Below are 20,732 nucleotides of genomic sequence, written 5' to 3'. Positions count from 1 at the left end.
ATCAAGAAAAGACATCGTTTTTGACGCCAAAAGCAAATTACTGCTACATTGTAATGCCTTTCGGTCTCAAGAATGCGGGAGCTACATATCAAAGGCTAATGAATAAAGTATTTTCAGATCATATAGGAAAGATCATGGAAGTCTACGTGGACAACATGTTAATAAAGACACAGTGAAGAGACATTATTGTCCGACCTGGCCCAAGTGTTCGACGCTATAAAGAAGCATGACATGCGCCTCAATCCCGCAAAATGCACTTTTGCAGTAAAAGCAGGCAAGTTCTTGGGTTTTATGCTCACACAAAGAGGAATTGAGGCAAATCCGGATAAATGCCAGGCCATACTCAACATGAAAATCCCAACTTGTGTCAAAGAAGTACAACAACTCAACGGGAGGTTAGCGGCCTTGTCCAGGTTCCTAGCGGGATCAGCGATAAGATCCCTTCCTTTCTATGCCACTCTAAGGAAAGGAAAGAGCTTCGAGTGGACAATGGAATGCGAGCAAGCCTTCCAGGATTTCAAAAGTTTCCTGGGACGACCACCTATCCTAACTCGACCACGAAAGGAAGAGCCACTCATATTGTACCTTGCGGTAGGAAGTCAGGCAGTAGCCTCAGCACTAGTTCAAGAGGACGAAAAAGGGCAACAACCTGTATACTTCATTAGTAAAGTGCTGCAGGGATCCGAGCTGAACTACCAAAAAATAGAAAAGCTTGCCTATGCTCTCATACTGGCATCTCGACGACTACGCCCGTACTTCCAGGCTCACACCATTAAGGTCCGGACCGACCAGCCCATAAAAGGGATACTATAGAAAACAGATCTAGCAGGCAGAATTTTACAATGGGCAGTCGAGTTATCCGAGTTCGACCTCCAATATGAAGCTCGGACAGCCATCAATTCACATTACTTGGCCGACTTCATTGCAGAATTTACAGATACCCTGGAAACCCCCACATAATGGAATCTCTACATGGACGGGTCTTCAAATAAGACTGGAAGCAGCGCAGGTATTATAATAGAAAGCAACCAAGGAACCCAAGTTGAGCTTTCCCTCAAATTTGGGTTCCCGGCCTCAAACAACCAGGCAGAATATGAAGCGTTACTAGCTGGTTTGAAGTTGGCTAAGGAGGTTGGAGCTCAAAAACTCAACATCTTCAGCGACTCACAAGTAGTCACCTCACAGATAACAAGGAGTTACCAAGCCAAAGATCCCACAATGAAAAAGTATTTGGATATAACCAAGGAACAGCTTGGACAACTCGGGGAATATAAGATCTACCACATACCCTGCGAACAAAATGTCCGAGCTGATGCACTCTCAAAGCTAGCCAGCACCAAACCAGGGGGCAACAATAGAAGCCTCATCCAGGAAATGCTACAGAACCCGTCAATCTCAGAAGTAGAAAAAGTCCTAGCTATAAAAAGTCAGGATCAAGGATGGATGACCTCCATAATTAATTACCTCAAAAAAGAAACACTCCCCACAAATGAGAAGGAAGCAAAGAGGTTAAAACGGGAGGCTCAGTACTAGACCATCATAAACAACACCCTATACAAAAGAGGAATTTTAATACCATTGTTAAAATGTGTGCCAACCTCTAACACAAGGGAAGTTTTAGAGGAAGTACATAGCGGTATTTGTGGCAATCATCTCGGGGCACAAGCCCTCACCAAAAAGGTACTTCGGGCGGGATTTTACTGGCCAACTCTACAAAAAGAAGCTACAAAATTTGTAAAGACATGTCCCCCATACCAGAAACATGCCAACTTTCATATCGCCCCGCCAGAAGAGCTCATCAACGTAACTTCGCCTTGGCCATTTGCAAAATGGGGACTCGATCTTCTCGGACCCTTTCCCCAGGGATCAGGACAAGTCAAATTCCTCATAGTCGGAGTAGACTATTTCACAAAGTGGATTGAGGCAGAGCCCCTAGCCAACGCCACTGCTCAAAGAAGCCAGAAATTCCTATATAGGAACATTGTCACGAGGTTCGGAGTTTCATACTCCATCACCACAGACAATGGCGCTCAATTCACAGATGCAGGCTTCAGAAAATTAGTAGCTGACTTGAACATAAAGCACCAGTTCACCTCCGTCGAACATCCTCAAGCCAATGGGCAAGCCGAAGCTGCCAACAAAGTCGTATTGGTTGGGTTGAAACAGAGACTGCAAGATGCGAAGGGAGCTTGGGCTGAAGAACTTTCACAGGTCTTATGGGCATATCGAACTACGCCACATTCCACCACAAACGAATCACCGTTCCGATTAGCATACGGCGTGGAGGCAATAATCCCAGTAGAGGTCGAAGAAGGGTCGCCTAGAGTAGTCCACTATAATGAAGAAGCCAACTCTCAACTTCAAAGAGAAGAACTTGACCTACTTCTGGAAATCCAAGAAAGAGCTCGGATCAGGGAAGAAGCGCTAAAGCGCCGAATGGCTTCATGATATAATCAAAAGGTAGTGCCAAGAGGTTTTGCGGAGAATGATCTCATCCTAATCCGAAATGATATTGGAACAACTCGACCCAGAGAAGGAAAGTTGGCAGCAAACTGGAAAGGACCCTACCGAGTCATAGAAGTACTTAGGAAGGGCTACAATAGACTATCCGAACTCGATGGACGAGAGCTTCCCATATCGTGGCACGCCTGCAACCTAAGAAGGTACTATAGCTAGAAAAGGTAAAAGATCTCATCATAGGATGCACTCTTTTTCCTGAAAAGGTTTTTTAATGAGGCACCAGGTTGAGATCCAGATATTATCTGACTTAAAAGAACGAAAAACTCCAACATGTATATATTTGCACTTTCTTTTGAATAAAAAATATTTTAGATATTCTACAAATTCTAAAGACGTATTAATCTGAAGCATTCATCGTCCGTTTATAAAGCAACAGATCGGCAAAAAGTGAAAAACAGATTCACTGCACGATCACCGTAAAAGACCAATAAAGATGAAAACGCCATTCATCTAAAGGTCGACCAAAGAAAGACAGAAACCACCTTCTACAAATCGGCAAAGATGAACACAGAATAATGCAAGAAGTTATCGAAAGTGATCCAAAAAAAGAACCTGACGAGGTCTTATGGATTGCTAAATAATAACTTAAAGACTGGCCGACGTTGAGAAGTCGGACCAAGTCAACCCAAGTTATCAGCAAATCCCTGGAAAGAGGTCTGGCCAACCCTATAAAAGAGGAATTGCTATAACTTAGAAGAGACTGACATAAAGAAGTTGGTCTCCTACGAAAAACAAGTTATAAAAGTAATCCCTGAAAGAGACTTGACAAAGGTCCAAGAAAGAGGATTACAAAATAACTTAGAAAGAGGACGACGTAAAGAAGTCGACCTCCTACGAAAAGTTATAGAAGTAATCCCTGAAAGAGACCTGACAAGGGTCCAAGAAAGAGGATTACAAAAATAACTTAGAAAGAGGACGACGTAAAGAAGTCGACCTCCTACGAAAAGTTATAAAAGTAATCCCTGAAAGAGACCTGACAAAGGTCCAAGAAAGAGGATTACAAAAATAACTTAGAAAGAGGACGACGTAAAGAAGTCGACCTCCTACGAAAAGTTATAGAAGTAATCCCTGAAAGAGACCTGACAAAGGTCCAAGAAAGATGATTACAAAAATAACTTAAAAAGAGGACGACGTAAAGAAGTCGACCTCCTACGAAAAGTTATAAAAGTAGCCCCAGAAAGAGACCTAACAAAGGTCCAAGAAAGAGGATTACGAAATAACTTAGAAGAGATCGACATGACGAAGCCGGTCCACTACAAAAATAACTTGGAAAAGGACGACGCAAAGAAATCGGTTATGGATAAAATACAAGTAAGAGCAAGCAAATACGAATTGGATCCACGAATCTATGACCTCCAAGTACAAAGCAGTTCAAAGAGGCCGAGCAGCAAGGCTCTAGTATTCTAAAACCCGGAAAGGTGCCAAGACAAGTGCAAACAAGCATGCTATAGAATACAATATTATAAAGCTTTAGGGTCAAGCCCAAAAGCTTGAAAGCTACTTGTTTTTCAAAACAAAAGTTGCTAAACAAGCAACCAAAAGGAGTACCAGCGGTCAGCAAAATATTCAACTATACAAAATAAAGAGTTTTGAAGCCCACAAGCCGGGCCAACTACGCAAATATCCAAAGAAAACTCAGCTAAAGATTAGAAGACTTTTTAGCAGCACCAGTCTGGGGTGAAGGAGGGCGAGCCTGGAGAGGCACAGCATCCACGGTACCATCATCCCGGTTCAAGATCTGACAGTTCGGATCAGAAATAGAATGACCAACCTCAACCGGAGGAATCGTAGAAGCGGGCACCTTGGCAGAAAGCACAGGGGGAGGATCAGTGTCATCATCATCTTGGTCGTCGGGGACAATCTTACCATCCCTCACAACATTGTCCAAGCTAAAGAGAGTAAGGTCAACCTCAGGAGCAAGAACTTGAACTTGCTCTTTTAGATTATCATAGGCAACGTTCACGCTGCCGACAAGCTGACCTTGAAGCTCGGAATAGTCTACTCGGGCACACTCCAGCTCCTCCCTCAGACGCACCACCTCCCGATAAGATGTAACATAACTGTCCTTATGCCTCAATGCCGTGTCCTCGGCCAACCGCACAAATGCCATGTCCTTATGCCTCAATTCCGATGAACCCACTTGATCAAGAAAAAACTTCATTTCTAACCCCAAAAGCAAACTATTGCTACATCGTCATGCCTTTCGGACTCAAAAACACAGGAGCTACTTATCAAAGATTAATGAATAAGGTCTTTGTAGACCACGTCGGAAAAATCATGGAGGTCTACGTAGACGACATGTTAGTAAAGACGCAAAGTGAAGAGACGTTACTGTCCGACCTCACCCAAGTATTCGACACTCTAAGAAGACATGGCATGCGGCTTAACCCGGCAAAATGCACCTTCGCAGTAGAAGCAGGTGAATTCTTGGGCTTTATGCTCACACAAAGAGGAATTGAAGCATATCCGGATAAATGCCGGACTATACTTGACATGAAGAGCCCGTCTTGCGTCAAAGAGGTACAACAACTCAATGAAAGATTGGCAGCCTAGTCCAGATTTCTAAATGGATCAGCAATAAGGTCCCTCCCCTTCTATGCCACTCTAAGGAAGGGAAAGAAGTTCGAATGGACAACGGAGTGCGAGCACACCTTCCAAGATTTTAAAAGGTTCCTGGGACAACCACCCATCCTAACTCGGCCACGGGAAGGAGAACCGCTTATACTGTACCTCACAGTAGGAAGTCGGGCAGTAGCCTCAGCACTGATCCGAGAAGACGATAGTAGGCAATGACCTGTATACTTCATTAGCAAGTCACTACAAGGATCCGAACTGAACTACCAAAAAATAAAAAAATTCGCTTATGCTCTCATATTAACATCTCGTCGACTTCGTTCGTATTTCCAAGCCCACATTATTAGGGTTCGGACCAACCAGCCAATAAAAGGCATTCTGCAGAAAACAGATCTAGCAGGAAGAATTTTACAATGGGCAGTCGAGTTGTCTGAATTCGACCTTTAATATGAAGCTCGGACAGCCATCAAATCACAATATTTGGCCGACTTCATTGCAGAATTTACAGACACCCCGAAAATCCCTACAAAATGGAATCTCTATGTAGATGGCTCCTCAAACAAAACTGGAAGTGACACGGGTGTGATAATTGAAAGTGACCAGGGAAACCAAATCGAACTTTTCCTCAAATTTGGGTTCCCTGCCTCAAACAACCAAGCTGAGTATGAGGTACTACTAGCTGGTTTGAAGCTGGCTAAGGAGGTTGGAACTCAAAAGCTTATCATCTTCAGTGACTCACAGGTAGTTACTTCACAAATAGCAGGGAGTTACCAAGCCAAGGATCCCACCATGACAAAGTACTTGGACAAAACCAAGGAACAGCTCGGACAGCTCGGGGAATATGAGATCCGCCATATACCCCGAGAACAGAATGCCCGAGCTGATGCACTCTCAAAGCTAGCCAGCACCAAACCAGGGGGCAACAATAGAAGCCTCATCCAGGAAATGCTGCAGAACCCGTCAATCTCGGAAGAAGAAAAATTCCTAGCCATAACAGGTTTGGATCAAGGATGGATGACTCCCATAATTAACTACCTCAAAACAAAAACACTCCCCACAGATTAGAAGGAGGCAAAGGGGTTAAAACGGGAGGCACAATACTACACCATTTTAAATAATACTCTATACAAAAGAGTGATTTCGACACCACTATTAAAATTCGTGCTGACTTCTAATACAAAAGAAATTTTAAGAGAAATACACAGTGGGATCTGTGACAACCACCTCGGAGCACAGGCACTCATCAAAAATGTACTCCGAGCCGGATTCTATTGGTCGACCTTACAAAAAGAAGCAACAGAATTTGTGAAGACATGTCCACCATGTCAAAAACATGCCAACTTTCACATCGCCCCGCCAGAGGAGCTCATCAGCGTAACCTCACCCTGGCCATTTGCAAAATGGGGACTCAATCTTCTCGGACCCTTCCCCCAAGGATCAGGGCAAGTCAAATTCCTCATAGTGGGAGTAGACTATTTCAGAAAATGGATCGAAGCGGAACCCCTAGCTAACGCCACTGCTCAAAGAAGTCGAAAATTCCTGTATAGAAACATTGTCACAAGGTTTGGGGTTCCATACTCTATAACCACAGACAATGGCACTCAGTTTACAGATGCAGGCTTTAGAAAATTGGTGGCCGATCTGAACATAAAACACCAATTCACATCCGTAGAACATCCCCAGGCCAATGGACAAGCAGAAACTGCTAACAAAGTCATATTAGCCGGGCTAAAACGGAGATTACAGGATGCAAAGGGAGCCAGGGCTGAAGAGCTCCCACAAGTCCTATGGGCATATTGGACGACCCCACAGTCCACTACAAAGGAATCACCCTTCTGATTAGCTTACGGAATGGAGGCAATGACCCCAGTAGAGGTCGAAGAAGGGTCGCCAAGAGTGATCTACTACAATGAAGAAGCCAACTCCCAACTTCAAAGGAAAGAACTCGACCCACTTCTAGAAATCTGAGAAAGAGCTCGGATCAGGGAAGAGGCATTAAAACGTCGAATGACTTCAAGATACAATCGAAAGGTAGTACCGCGAGGTTTTGCCGAGAATGACCTTATCCTAATCCGAAATGATATCGGAACAACTTGATCTGGAGAAGGAAAGCTGGCAGCAAATTGGAAAGGACCCTACCGAGTCATAGAAGTACTTGAAAAGGGCTACTACAGACTGTCCGAACTCGAAGGGCGAGAGCTTCCTAGGTCATGGCATGCCTGCAACCTAAGAAGGTACTATAGTTAAGGGTGATAAAGGATCTTAGGATAAGGCATACTCTTTTTCCTGAAAAGATTTTTGAATGAGGTGCCAAGCCAAGATCTACAAATTGCTCGACTTAGAGGGATAAAACTCCCACATGTATATATCTGCATTTTATTTTGAATAAACGTTTTTTAGATTTCTACAAATTCTCAAGACGCATTAATCTAAAACGCTAAAAATTCATCGCCTGATTATAAAGCTATAGATCGGCAGAAAGTGAAAATCAAATTTACTGCACGATCACGATAAAGACCAACAAAGATGAAAACCAAATTCATCAAAAGGTCGACCAAACGGGGATCAAACCCAATTTCTACAAAATCAGCAAAGATGAAAACACAATAATGCAAGAAGTTATCGAAAGTGATCCATAGAAAGGACCTGACGAGGTCTTAATAAAATGGATTGCTAAAAATAACTTAAAGACCGGCCGACGTAAAGAAGTCGGACCAGTCGACCACAATAATCAAAGTTATAAAAAGTAGATCCCTAGAAAGAGGCCTGGCCAGCCCTAAAAAAGAGGATTACTAGAAATAACTTAGAAAGGACCGACGTAAAGAAGTCGGCCCAAAACCAAAAAGTTATAAAAAAGTGATCCCTAAAAGAGACCTGACAAAGGTCCAGAAAGAGGATTCCTAGAGATAACTTAGAAGGGACCGACATGATGAAGTCGGCCCGACCAATATGCCAAAAAATTAAAGATAAATCCATGGAAGAAACCTAACAAAGGTCCAAGCAAAATGGATTACTAGAAATAACTTCAGGCCGTGATGAAGAAGTCGGCCGACAGAAGGCATACAAGTTGGACCCAGAAATCCACGACCTCAAAAGAATCAAGCTACAAGTATGAAAGTACGAAGACAATCAAAAGAGGTCGGACAACAAGGCTCCAACACTCCTGAGAACCTAAAAGGTGTCAGATAGGTGCAGACAAGCATATCACACAAGAAACAAGGTTATATCAAAAACAGGACTCAAGAGGCCACCTGAGTTCAACCTCAAAGAGCCTGAAAAGCTACCTTTGTTTTTTCAAAAATAAAGTTTCTAACAGAGAAGCAACTAAAAAGTATCCAACAGTTACCGCAGATTACAAAAAATAAAAAGTTCAAAGCCCACAAGCCGGGCTATACACAAAAACACTAAAAGAAATAATCATTGAGGATCCGAAGACTTCTCAGCTACATCATCACAGGGTAAAGGAGGACGAGTTTGAAGAGGCACCGCATCTACCGTCCCATCATCCCGGTTCAAGATCTGACAATCGGGTTCCGACACGGGATGAACAACTGCAGGGGTTGAAGAAGTCGGCGCAACAGAGACCTTGGCGGCAGGCACAGGAGGGGGCTCGATGTCGTCATCATCTTTAGGGTCATCTGGGATAATTTTACCATCCTTTACAATATTGTCCAAGCTGAAGAGAGTAAGGTCGAGTTCGGGTGCAAGAACTCGAACCTGCTCCTTCAGGTTCTCATAAGCAGCATTTACGCTGCCTAAAAGGTGACCCTGGAGCTCGGCATAATTAGCTCGGGCAGCCTCCAAATCCTCCCTGAGACGCATCATTTTCCTATAGGTTGGGACATAGCTCTCCTTGTGCTTCAACACCGTGTCTTCAGCCAACTTTGCAAAAGCCGCCAAGGCAATAGAACTAGTCTTTTCACCCTCCAACTCCTTCTCCAGCTTGGTCACCTTCACCTCAAGCTCCTCCTTCAAACCCTTCATCCGGTCGAACTCCAACTTAGCCTCCTCCATAAAGGCCTTCGTAGCATGAATAGGAAGATCCTGGGCAGTCCGATATAAAGCCGCCCCCATGTGTGCCATCTTGATGCTGCTCCGAGTAATAAAGTCCAGATGGTGAAGAAGAGAAACATCGTCAGTAGGGATGGTACCATAAGGACCAATTTGATGGTCCACAAACTCGACAGCATCAAAATCAGGGGCATCAAGGTTAAAGGGCTCAGCTGTTTTTTGCTTTTTCGGAGGAGGAGCGCCGGTAGGAGAAGAGGTAGCAGCAGAAGGCTGTGGAAGATCGACCAAATGAACCCGAGGGGTAGGAATCATCCTCCTCGGTCCAGGAGAGCTCGGTACCGACGGCTTGGGCGAAGCATGAGAAGATCCTTCCCCTGTGATAAACTCCGATTTTGTGGTTTATCTTGTGCTTAATTTGGGGGATTTTATCACCTTTTCTCACATTTATTCAATGAAATAGCATGATTTTGTAATTCTCCCTTGATTTGTGCTTAAATGTGAAAACATGCTTTTTAGGCCTTAAATAGCTAAATTTAATTCACTTTAATTCCATTCGATGCCTTGATATGCTTGTTGAGTGATTTCAGGTTCATAAGGCAAGTATTGGATGGAAGAAGTGAGGAGAAAAGCATGCAAGTGGGAGAACTCATGAAGAAATGAAGGAACTGTAAAGCTGTCAAGCCTGACCTCCTGGCACTCAATCGGCCATAACTTGAGCTACAGAGGTCCAAATGAGGCGATTCAAGTTGCGTTGGAAAGCTAACATCCGGGGCTTCGAAATGATATAAAATATGCCATATGTTACTTTGCGCTCAGGGCGCGCACGTGCCATGTACGCGTGCATGCCGATGCTGTCTATGGCCCACTAAAGTGAAATCGCCCCCAGCGATTTCTGAAGCACTTTGGGTCCATCCCAACTCATTTCTAATGCTTTTTCATGCAGAATTCAAGCTTGGGCAAGAAGGGAGCAATTAGTTGTAGGATTAGCATCATGTAGATTAGTTTCTAGAGAGAGAAGCTCCCTCTTCTCTCTAGAATTAGGTTAGGTTAATTTCCATCTTAGATCTAGATTTAATTACATGTTTTTATCTTGTTTCTTTTATGATTTCTTATTTCTACTCTTTCATTCTCATGATTTGTAATGTTAATTTCTCTTTTATGTTCATGGATGCTATTGTTGGATTTGATTTTCTTTGAATGCAATTTAATGTTTGTTGTTTCTTTATTGTTGAATTGAGTTGTTGATCTTGTTTCCTTGCAATTTGTAGTTGGTAGATTTTACTATTCTTGCACATTTTACTATGCTTTCCATGTATGCCTTCCAAGTGTTTGACAAAATGCTTGGAAGGATGTTAGAGTAGATTTTGAGCATTCTTGGCTTGGAAAGAGTAATTAGGTGATTGGTGCACGAAATTGTGATCATCAACAATGGCGCCAAAGACTTAGAGCACTCAAACGTGAATCAAACTTTGTCACAATTCCGCATAACTAACCAGCAAGTGCACTGGGTTGTCCAAGTAATACCTTACGTGAGAAAAGGGTCGATCCCACGGAAACTGTCGTCTTGAAGCAAGCTATGGTCATCTTGTAAATCTCAGTCAGGCGGATTCAAATGGTTATGGAGGATTGATAATTAAAAGATAAATAAAACATAAAGTAAAGATAGAGATACTTATGTAATTCATTGGTAGGAATTTCAGATAAGCGTATGAAGATGCTTTGTTCCTCTTGAACCTCTGCTTTCCTATTGCCTTCTTCCAATCATTCATACTCCTTTCCATGGCAAGCTTTATGTTGGGCATCACCGTTGTCAATGGCTACTTCCCGTCCTCTCAGTGAAAATGTTCCAAATGCGCTATCACCGCACGGCTAATCATCTGTCGGTTCTCGATCATGTTGGAATAGGATCCATTGATCCTTTTGCGTCTGTCACACGCCCAACAATCACGAGTTTGAAGCTCGTCACAGTCATCCCTTCCCAGATCCTACTCGGAATACCACAGACAAGGTTTAGAATTTCTGGATCTCAAGAATGACCGCCAATAATTCTAGCCTATACCACGAAGGTTCCAATCTTAGATTAGAAACCCAAGAGATACACATTCAAGCTTGTTTGCATGTAGAACGAAAGTGGTTGTCAGTCACTCGTTCATAGGTGAGAATGGTGATGAATGTCACATAATCATCATATTCATCATGTTCTTGGGTGCGAATGAATATCTTGGGGAAGAAATAGACTTGAGTTGAATAGAAAAACAATAGTACTTGTATTAATTCATGAAGAACAGTAGAGCTCCACACCTTAATCTATGGTGTGTAGAAACTCCACCGTTGAAAATACAAAAGTGATAATGGTGTAAGCATGGCCAAATGGCCAGCCTCCAAGGCCTAGGGACTAAACGTCCAAAGATCAAAATACAATAGCAAAAGGTCCTATTTATAGAAAACTAGTAGCCTAGGGTTACAGAAATGAGTAATTAATGCATAAATCTTCTTCCGGGCCCACTTGGTGTGTGCATGGGCTGAGCATTGAAGCTTCCATGTGTAGAGACTTTTCTTGGAGTTAAACACCAGCTTTTGTGCCAGTTTGGGCGTTTAACTCCAGTCTTAGTGCCAGTTTTGGCGTTAAACGCCAGAATTCTTGAGCTGACTTGGAACGCCTGTTTGGGCCATCAAATCTCGGGCAAAGTATGGACTATTATATATTGCTGGAAAGCCCAGGATAGCTAATTTCCAACGCAATTGAGAGCGCGCCAATTGGGTTTCTGTAGCTCCAGAAAATCGACTTCGAGTGCCGGGAGGTTAGAATCCAACAGCATCTGTAGTCCTTTTTCAGCCTCTGAATCAGATTTTTGCTTAGGTCCCTCAATTTCAGCCAGAAAATACCTGAAATCACAGAAAAATGCAGAAACTCATAGTAAAGTCCAGAAGAGTGATTTTTATTTAAAAACTAATAAAAACATAATAAAAACTAACTAAAATATACTAAAAACAATGCCAAAAAGTGTATAAATTATCCGCTCATCACAACACCAAACTTAAATTGTTGCTTGTCCCCAAGCAACTGAAAATCAAATAGGATAAAAAGAAGAGAATATACAATGAATTCCAAAAACATCTATGAAGATCAGTATTAATTAGATGAGCGGGGCTTTTAGCTTTTTGCTTCTGAACAGTTTTGGCATCTCACTTTATCCCTTGAAGTTCAGAATGATTGGCATCTATAGGAACTCAGAATCTAGATAGTGTTATTGATTCTTCTAGTTAAATATGTTGATTCTTGAACACAGCTACTTTATGAGTCTTGGCCATGACCCTAAGCATTTTGTTTTCCAGTATTACCAGTACATAAATGCCACAGACACATAACTAGGTGAACCTTTTCAGATTGTGACTCAGCTTTGCTAAAGTCCCCAGTGAGAGGTGTCCAGGGCTCTTAAGCACACTCTTTTTGCTTTGGACCACGACTTTAACCGCTCAATCTCAAGTTTTCACTTGACACCTTCACGCCACAAGCACATGGTTAGGGACAACTTGGTTTAGCCGCTTAGGCCAGGATTTTATTCCTGTGGGCCCTCCTATCCACTGATGCTCAAAGCCTTGGATCCCCTTTTTTATTTTACTCTTGTGTTTTGGTTTAAAGGGCTATTGGCTTTTACTGCTTGCTTTTTCTTTCTCTTTTTTTTTCTTTTTTTTCGCATATATATATTTTTTCTGCAAGCTTTTCACTGCTTTTTCTTGCTTCAAGAATCAATTTTATGATTTTTCAGATTATCAAATAACATTTCTCCTTTTTCTATCATTCTTTCAAGAGCCAACAATTTTAACATTCATGAATCAACAAATTCAAAAATATGCACTGTTCAAGCATTCATTCAGAAAAACAATAGTATTGCCACCACATCAAAATAACTAAACTTTTTTAAAATTTGAAATTCATGCACTTCTTTTTCTTTTTCAATTAAAAACATTTTTCATTTAAGAAAGGTGATGGATTCATTTTCATAGCTTCAAGGCATAGACACTAAGACACTAATGATCATGTAATAAAGACACAAACATAGATAAACATAAAGCATAATTTTCAAAAAACAGAGAAATAAAGAACAAGGAAATTAAAGAACGGGTTCACCTAAGTTATGGCGGCTAGTTCTTCCTCTTGAAGATCTTATGGAGTGCTTGAGCTCCTCAATGTCTCTTACTTGCCTTTGTTGCTCCTCTCTCATGGTTCTTTGGTCTTCTCTAATTTCATGGAGGAGGATGGAATGCTCTTGGTGCTCCATCCTTAGTTGTCCCATATTGGAACTTAATTCTCCTAGGGAGGTGTTTCGTGCTCAAAATTGTGATTCATACTTAAATTGTTGTTTGAAATTGATTCCCTGGTAATGGCTCCAAAAACGTATGCACAATACCATGGTCCAGACATAACTTCACAACTTCGCGCAACTAACCAGCAAGTGCACTGGGTCGTCCAAGTAATAAAACCTTACGTGAATAAGGGTCGATCCCACGGAGATTGTTGGTATGAAGCAAGCTATGGTCATCTTGTAAATCTCAGTCAGGCGGATATCAAATGGTTATGGAGTTTTCGAATAATAATAAATAAACAAAAAATAAAGGTAGAAATACTTATGTAAATCATTGGTGAGAATTTCAGATAAGCGTATAGAGATGCGTTCGTTCCTCTGAACTTCTGCTTTCCTGCTATCTTCATCCAATCAATCCTACTCCTTTCCATGGCTGGCTTTATGTAAGGGCATCACCGTTGTCAATGGCTACATCCCATCCTCTCGTGAAAAAGGTCCAAATGCTCTGTCACGGCATGGCTAATCATCTGAGGTTCTCGATCATGTGAGGTTGGCATTTAACTTACCTATGATGCAAGGAGATGAGCGCCCCTACACTAGAAGGGTCAACTTTAATCAAAGCTTGGACCAAGTCCTCATGGACATATGTGTGGAAGGAGCTCAATGGAAGATTGACTCCAAAGGCAAGCCGGTTCAACTAAGAAGACTGGACCTCAAGCCTGTGGCTAGAGGATGGTTGGAGTTCATCCAACGCTCCATCATCCCCACTAGCAACCGATCTGAAGTTACTGTGGATCGGGCCATCATGATCCATAGCATCATGATTGGAGAGGAAGTAGAAGTTCATGAAGTCATCTCCCTTGAACTCTACAAAATAGCAGAAAAGCCCTCCCCTGGGGCAAGGCTAGCTTTTCCTCATCTTATTTGCCATCTATGTTACTCAGCTGGAGCTTTCATAGAAGGAGACATTCACATTGAGAAAGAGAAGCCCATCACTAAGAAAAAGATAGAGCAAGCAAGAGAGCCCATTCATGGAGCTCAAGAGGGGCAGGAAGCGCATCACCATGAGATCCCGGAGATGCCTCAAATGCATTTTCCTCCACAAAACTATTGGGAGCAAATCAACACCTCCCTAGGAGAATTAAGTTCCAACATGGGACAACTAAGGGTGGAACATCAAGAGCACTCCATCATCCTTCATGAAATCAGAGAAGATCAAAAAGCAATGAGGGAGGAGCAACAAAGACAAGGAAGAGACATAGAAGAGCTTAAGGACATCATTGGTTCCTCAAGAAGAAAACGCCACCATCACTAAGGTGGACTCATTCCTTGTTCTCACTTTTTGTTTTTCGTTTTCTCTATGTTAAGTGCTTATCTATGTTTGTGTCTTCATTACATGATCATTAGTAGTTAGTAACTTTGTCTTAAAGTTATGAATGTCCTATGAATCCATCACCTCTCTTAAAATGAAAAATGTTTTAATTCAAAAGAACAAGAAGTACATGAGTTTCGAATTTATCCTTGAACTTAGTTTAATTATATTGATGTGGTGACAATGCTTCTTGTTTTCTGAATGAATGCTTGAACAGTGCATATGTCGTTTGAAGTTGTTGTTCATGAATGTTAAATATGTTGGCTCTTGAAAGAATGATGACAAGGAGACATGTTATTTGATAATCTGAAAAATCATAAAAAATGATTCTTGAAGCAAGAAAAAGCAGCAAAGAACAAAGCTTGCAGAAAAAAATATAGAAAGAAAAAGAAAAAGCAAGCAGAAAAAGCCAAAAGCTCTTAAAACCAAGAGGCAAAAGCAAAAAGCCAATAACCCTTAAAACCAAAAGGCAAGGGCAAATAAAAAGGATCCCAAGGCTTTGAGCATCAGTGGATAGGAGGGCCTAAAGGAATAAAATCCTGGTCTAAGCGGCTAAACCAAGCTGTCCCTAACCATGTGCTTGTGGCGTGAAGGTGTCAAGTGAAAACTTGAGACTAAGCGGTTAAAGTCAAGGTCCAAAGCAAAAAAAGAGTGTGCTTAAGAACCCTGGACACCTCTAATTGGGGACTTTAGCAAAGCTGAGTCACAATCTGAAAAGCTTCACCCAATTATGTGTCTGCGGCATTTATGTATCCGGTGGTAATACTGGAACACAAAGTGCTTAGGGCCACGGCCAAGACCCATAAAACAGCTGTGTTCAAGAATCATCATACTGAAATAGGAGAATCAATAACACTATCTGGACTCTGAGTTCCTATAGATTCCAATCATTCTGAACTTCAATGGATGAAGTGAGATGCCAAAACTATTCAAGAGGCAAAAAGCTACAAGTCCCGCTCATCTGATTGGAGCTATGTTTCATTGATAGTTTGGAATTTATAGTATATTCTCTTCTTTTCATCCTATTTTCTTTTCAGTTGCTTGGGGACAAGCAACAATTTAAGTTTGGTGTTGTGATGAGCGGATAATTTATACGCTTTTCGGCATTGTTTTTATTATGTTTTTAGTAGAATCTAGTTACTTTTAGGGATGTTTTCATTAGTTTTTATGTTAAATTCACATTTCTGGACTTTACTATAAGTTTGTGTGTTTTTCTGTGATTTCAGGTATTTTCTGGCTGAAATTGAGGGACTTAAGCAAAAATCAGATTCAGAGGTTGAAGAGGGACTGCTGATGCTGTTGGATTCTGACCTCCCTGCACTCAAAGTGGATTTTCTGGAGCTACAGAACTCAAAATGGCGCGCTTCCAATTGCGTTGGAAAGTAAATATTCCATACTTTGAACGGGTTTAGATGACGTAAAAGGGCGTTGAACGCTAGTTCTACGCTGCTGTCTGGAGATAAACGCCAGAAACAAGTCACAAACTAGAGTTGAACGCCAGAAATACGTTAACAACCTGGCGTTCAACTCCAGAAAGAGCCTTTGCACGTGTAACATTCAAGCTCAGCCCAAGCACACACCAAGTGGGCCCCGGAAGTGGATTTATGCATCAATTACTTACTTTTGTAAACCCTAGTAGCTAGTTTATTATAAATAGAACTTTTTATTATTGTATTAGACATCCTGAGTTTTATCTTCAGCTCATAGAGTCTTAGTTACTCCGATTCCCCTCTGGGGCCGAGACCAATGAACCCCATTTTCACTTATGTATTTTCAACGGTAGAGTTTCTACACTCCATAGATTAAGGTGTGGAGCTCTGTTGTTCCTCAAAGATTAATGCAAAGTACTACTGTTTTCTATTCAATTCAACTTATTCCGCTTCTAAGATATTCATTTGCACTTCAACCTGAATGTGATGAACGTGACAATCATCATCATTCCCCATGAACGCGTGCCTGACAACCACTTCCGTTCTACCTTCGATTGAATGATTATCTCTTAGATCTCTTAATCAGAATCTTCGTGGTGTAAGCTAGATTGATGGCGGCATTCATGAGAATCTGGAAGGTCTAAACCTTGTCTGTGGTATTCTGAGTAGGATTCTGGGATTGAATGGCTGTGACGAGCTTCAAACTAGCGAGTGCTGGGCGTAGTGACAGACGCAAAAGGAGGGTGAATCCTATTCCAGCATGATCGAGAACCTCAGATGATTAGCCGTGCTGTGACAGAGCATTTGGACCATTTTCATAAGAGGAGGGGATGTAACCATTGACAACGGTGATGCCCTTGCATAAAGCCAGCCATGGAAAGGAGTAAGACTGATTGGATGAAGACAGCGGGAAAGCAGAGATTCAGAGGAACGAAAGCATCTCTACACGCTTATCTGAAATTCTCACCAATGAATTACATAAGTGTTTCTATCCCTATTTTCTGTTTAATTAGTATTATTTTCGAAAACTCCATAATCAATTATTATCCGCCTGATTGAGATTTACAAGGTGACCATAGCCTGCTTCATACCAACAATCTCCTTGGGATCGACCCTTACTCACGTAAGGTTTATTACTTGGACGACCCAGTGCACTTGCTTGTTAGTTGTATCGAAGTTGTGACAAATTATGAATTGAGATTAGAGCACCAAGTTCTTGGAGCCATTACCAGAGATCACAATTTAGTGCACCAAGTTTTTGGTGCCGTTGCCGGGGATTGTTCGAGTTTTTGGCAAGCTTTTGGTCCGATAACGTCAGTGCCAAATTTTCGGTCCGGCAACAACACCAAGTTTTTGGCGTTGTTGCCGGGGATTGTTCGAGTTTTCGGCAAGCTTTTGGTCCGGTAACATCAGTGCCAAATTTTCGGTCCGGCAACAACACCAAGTTTTTGGCGCCGTTGCCGGGGATTATTCGAGTTTGGACAACTGACGGTTCATCTTGTTGCTCAGATTGGGTAACTTTCTTTTCGTTTTCTTTTCAAAAAGTTTTCAAAAATTTTTCAAAAAAAAAATTTCAAAAATTTCTCCTTTGTTTTCGAAAAAATTTTAAAATAAAAATGTTTTCAAAAATATATTTTTCTTCAGAATTTTTAAGAATGAATTCTAGTGTTTCATGAGGCATGTTGAAGCCTGGCTGGCTGTAGGGAATGTCAGGCGTGTCATGTCTGAGTTACATACTAAAACTTGGCTGGCTATTAAGCCATGCCTGACCCTTTGATTGGAGCTTTAGAACAAAAGTACAAGATTCCTGGAATTCATATTAAAAATTTTGGAATCCTTATTTTTCTTTTTCAAAATAATTTTCGAAAAAAAAAATTTAATTAAAAGAAAATACAAAAAAATCATAAAATCATAAAAATAAAAAATAGTTCATGTTTCTTGTTTGAGTCTTGAGTCAGATTTAAAGTTTGGTGTCAACTGCATATTCATCTTGCATTTTTCGAAAATTCATGCATTCATAGTGTTCTTCATGATCTTCAAGTTGTTCTTGGTAAGTCTTCTTGTTTGATCTTGATGTTTTCATGTTTTGTGTCTTTTCTTGTTTTACATGTGCATTTTTGCATTCATAGAGTCTAAACATGAAAGATTTCTAAGTTTGGTGTCTTACATGTTTTCTTTGCATATAAAAATTTTCAAAAATAAGTTCCTGATGTTCATCTTGACATTCAAAGCGTTCTTGGTGTTCATCTTGACATCCATAGCATTCTTGCATGCATTCATTGTTTTGATCTAAAAATTTCATGCATTGCATCTTTTTCATGTTTTTCCCTCTCATCATAAAAAATTTCAAAAATCAAAAAAATATCTTTCCCTTTTTCTCTAATAAAATTCAAAAATTTGAGTTGACTTTTTCAAAAATTTTTAAAATCTAGTTGTTTTCTATGAGTCAAATCAAAATTTCAAATTTTATCTTTTTTCAAAATCTTTTTCAAAAATCAAATCTTTTTCATTATTCTTATCTATTTTCGAAAATTTCAAAAATATTTTTCAAAAATCTTTTTCTTAATTTTATATCATAATTTTCGAAAATAACATCATCAATTAATGTTTTGATTCAAAAATTTCAAGTTTGATTACTTACTTGTTAAGAAAGATTCAAACTTTGAGTTCTAGAATCATATCTTGTGATATCTTATGAATCAAGTCATTAATTGTGATTTTAAAAATCAAATCTTTTTCAAAACTAATTTCAATCATATCTTTTCAAAAATATCTCTTTATCTTATCTTTTTCAAAATTTGATTTTAAAATATCCTTTCTAACTTCTTATCCTCTTATCTCTTCAAAATTGATTTTCAAATTTGTTTCAACTAACTAACTAACTTTTTGTTTGTTTCTTATCTTTTTCAAAACTACCTAACTAACTCCCTCTCTCTCTAATTTTCGAAAATATCTTCCCTCTTTTTCAAAAATTCTTTTTAATTAACTAATTATTTTAATTTTTGATTTTAATTTTCAAAAATTACTAACCTTTTTCAAAAACTATTTTCGAAAATCTCTAACCCTTTTTTCAAAAAATAATTTTTGAAAATTCTTCTCCCTCATCTCCTTCTAATTATTTATTCATCTACTAACATCTCTTCCTCAAATCACTCACCAAAAATCCAAACTCCCTCTTTCTCTCTGAGTTCAGATTTTTTTCTTCTTTTCTTCTACTCACACAAGGACCTCTATACTGTGGTATAAAGGATCCCCATTATTATTATTTTTTCTGTGCCCTCTTCTTTGTCATATGAGCAGGAGCAAGGACAAGAATATTCTTGTTGAAGCAGATCCAGAACCTGAAAGGACTCTGAAAAGAAAACTAAGAGAAGCTAAATTACAAAAATCCAGAGAGAACCTTTCAGAAATTTTCGAACAGGAAGAGGAGATGGCAGCCGAAAATAATAATAATGCAAGGAGAATGCTTGGTGACTTTACTGCACCTAATTCTAACTTACATGGAAGAAGCATCTCTATTCCTGCCATTGGAGCAAACAACTTTGAGCTGAAACCTCAGCTAGTTTCTCTGATGCAGCAGAACTGCAAGTTTCATGGACTTCCATCTGAAGATCCTTTTCAGTTCTTAACTGAATTCTTGCAGATATGTGATACTGTTAAGACTAATGGAGTAGATCCTGAAGTCTACAGGCTCATGCTTTTCCCTTTTGCTGTAAGAGACAGAGCTAAAGTGTGGTTGGATTCTCAACCCAGAGATAGCCTAAACTCTTGGGACAAGCTGGTCACGGCTTTCTTAGCCAAGTTCTTTCCTCCTCAAAAGCTGAGCAAGCTTAGAGTGGATGTTCAAACCTTCAGACAGAAAGAAGGTGAATGCCTCTATGAAGCTTGGGAAAGATACAAGCAGCTGACCAAAAAGTGTCCTTCTGACATGCTTTCAGAATGGACCATCCGGGATATATTCTATGATGGTTTATCTGAGCTATCAAAGATGTCATTAGATACTTCTGCAGGTGGATCCATTCACCTAAAGAAAACGCCTGCAGAAGCTCAAGAACTCATTGACATGGTTGCTAATAACCAGTTCATGTACACTTCTAAGAGGAATCCTGTGAATAATGGGACGCCTATGAAGAAGGGAGTTCTTGAAATTGATACTCTGAATGCCATATTGGCTCAGAACAAAATATTGACTCAGCAAGTCAATATGATTTCTCAGAGTCTGAATGGAATGCAAGCTGCATCCAACAGTACTCAAGAGGCGCACTCTCAAGAGGCCTATGATCCTGAGAACCCTGCAATAGCAGAGGTGAATTACATAGGTGAACCTTATGGAAACACCTATAATCCATCATGGAGAAATCATCCAAATTTCTCATGGAAGGATCAACAAAAGCCTCAACAAGGCTTTAATAATGGTGGAAGAAACAGGTTTAGCAATAGCAAGCCTTTTCCATCATCCACTCAGCAACAGACAGAGAACTCTGAACAAAATACCTCTAATTTAGCAAACTTAGTCTC

At 40.5% G+C, this 20,732-nt stretch overlaps 1 non-coding gene across 1 annotated transcript; it reads right to left on the bottom strand.

Moving 5' to 3' along the window:
- Positions 1-20,040: 20,040 nt before the first annotated feature.
- On the bottom strand, positions 20,041-20,148 carry LOC148555799 (small nucleolar RNA R71). The gene has a single exon (XR_015887555.1). It is a non-coding gene; the product is annotated as a small nucleolar RNA R71 (small nucleolar RNA).
- Positions 20,149-20,732: the final 584 nt, after the last annotated feature.

The sequence above is a fragment of the Arachis ipaensis genome, chromosome B6 (assembly GCF_059453495.1).
Source record: "Arachis ipaensis isolate K30076 ecotype BB chromosome B6, ASM5945349v1, whole genome shotgun sequence".
In the NCBI taxonomy this organism is placed as follows: Eukaryota; Viridiplantae; Streptophyta; class Magnoliopsida; order Fabales; family Fabaceae; genus Arachis; species Arachis ipaensis.
This window is presented reverse-complemented; position numbering and strand designations above follow the sequence as displayed.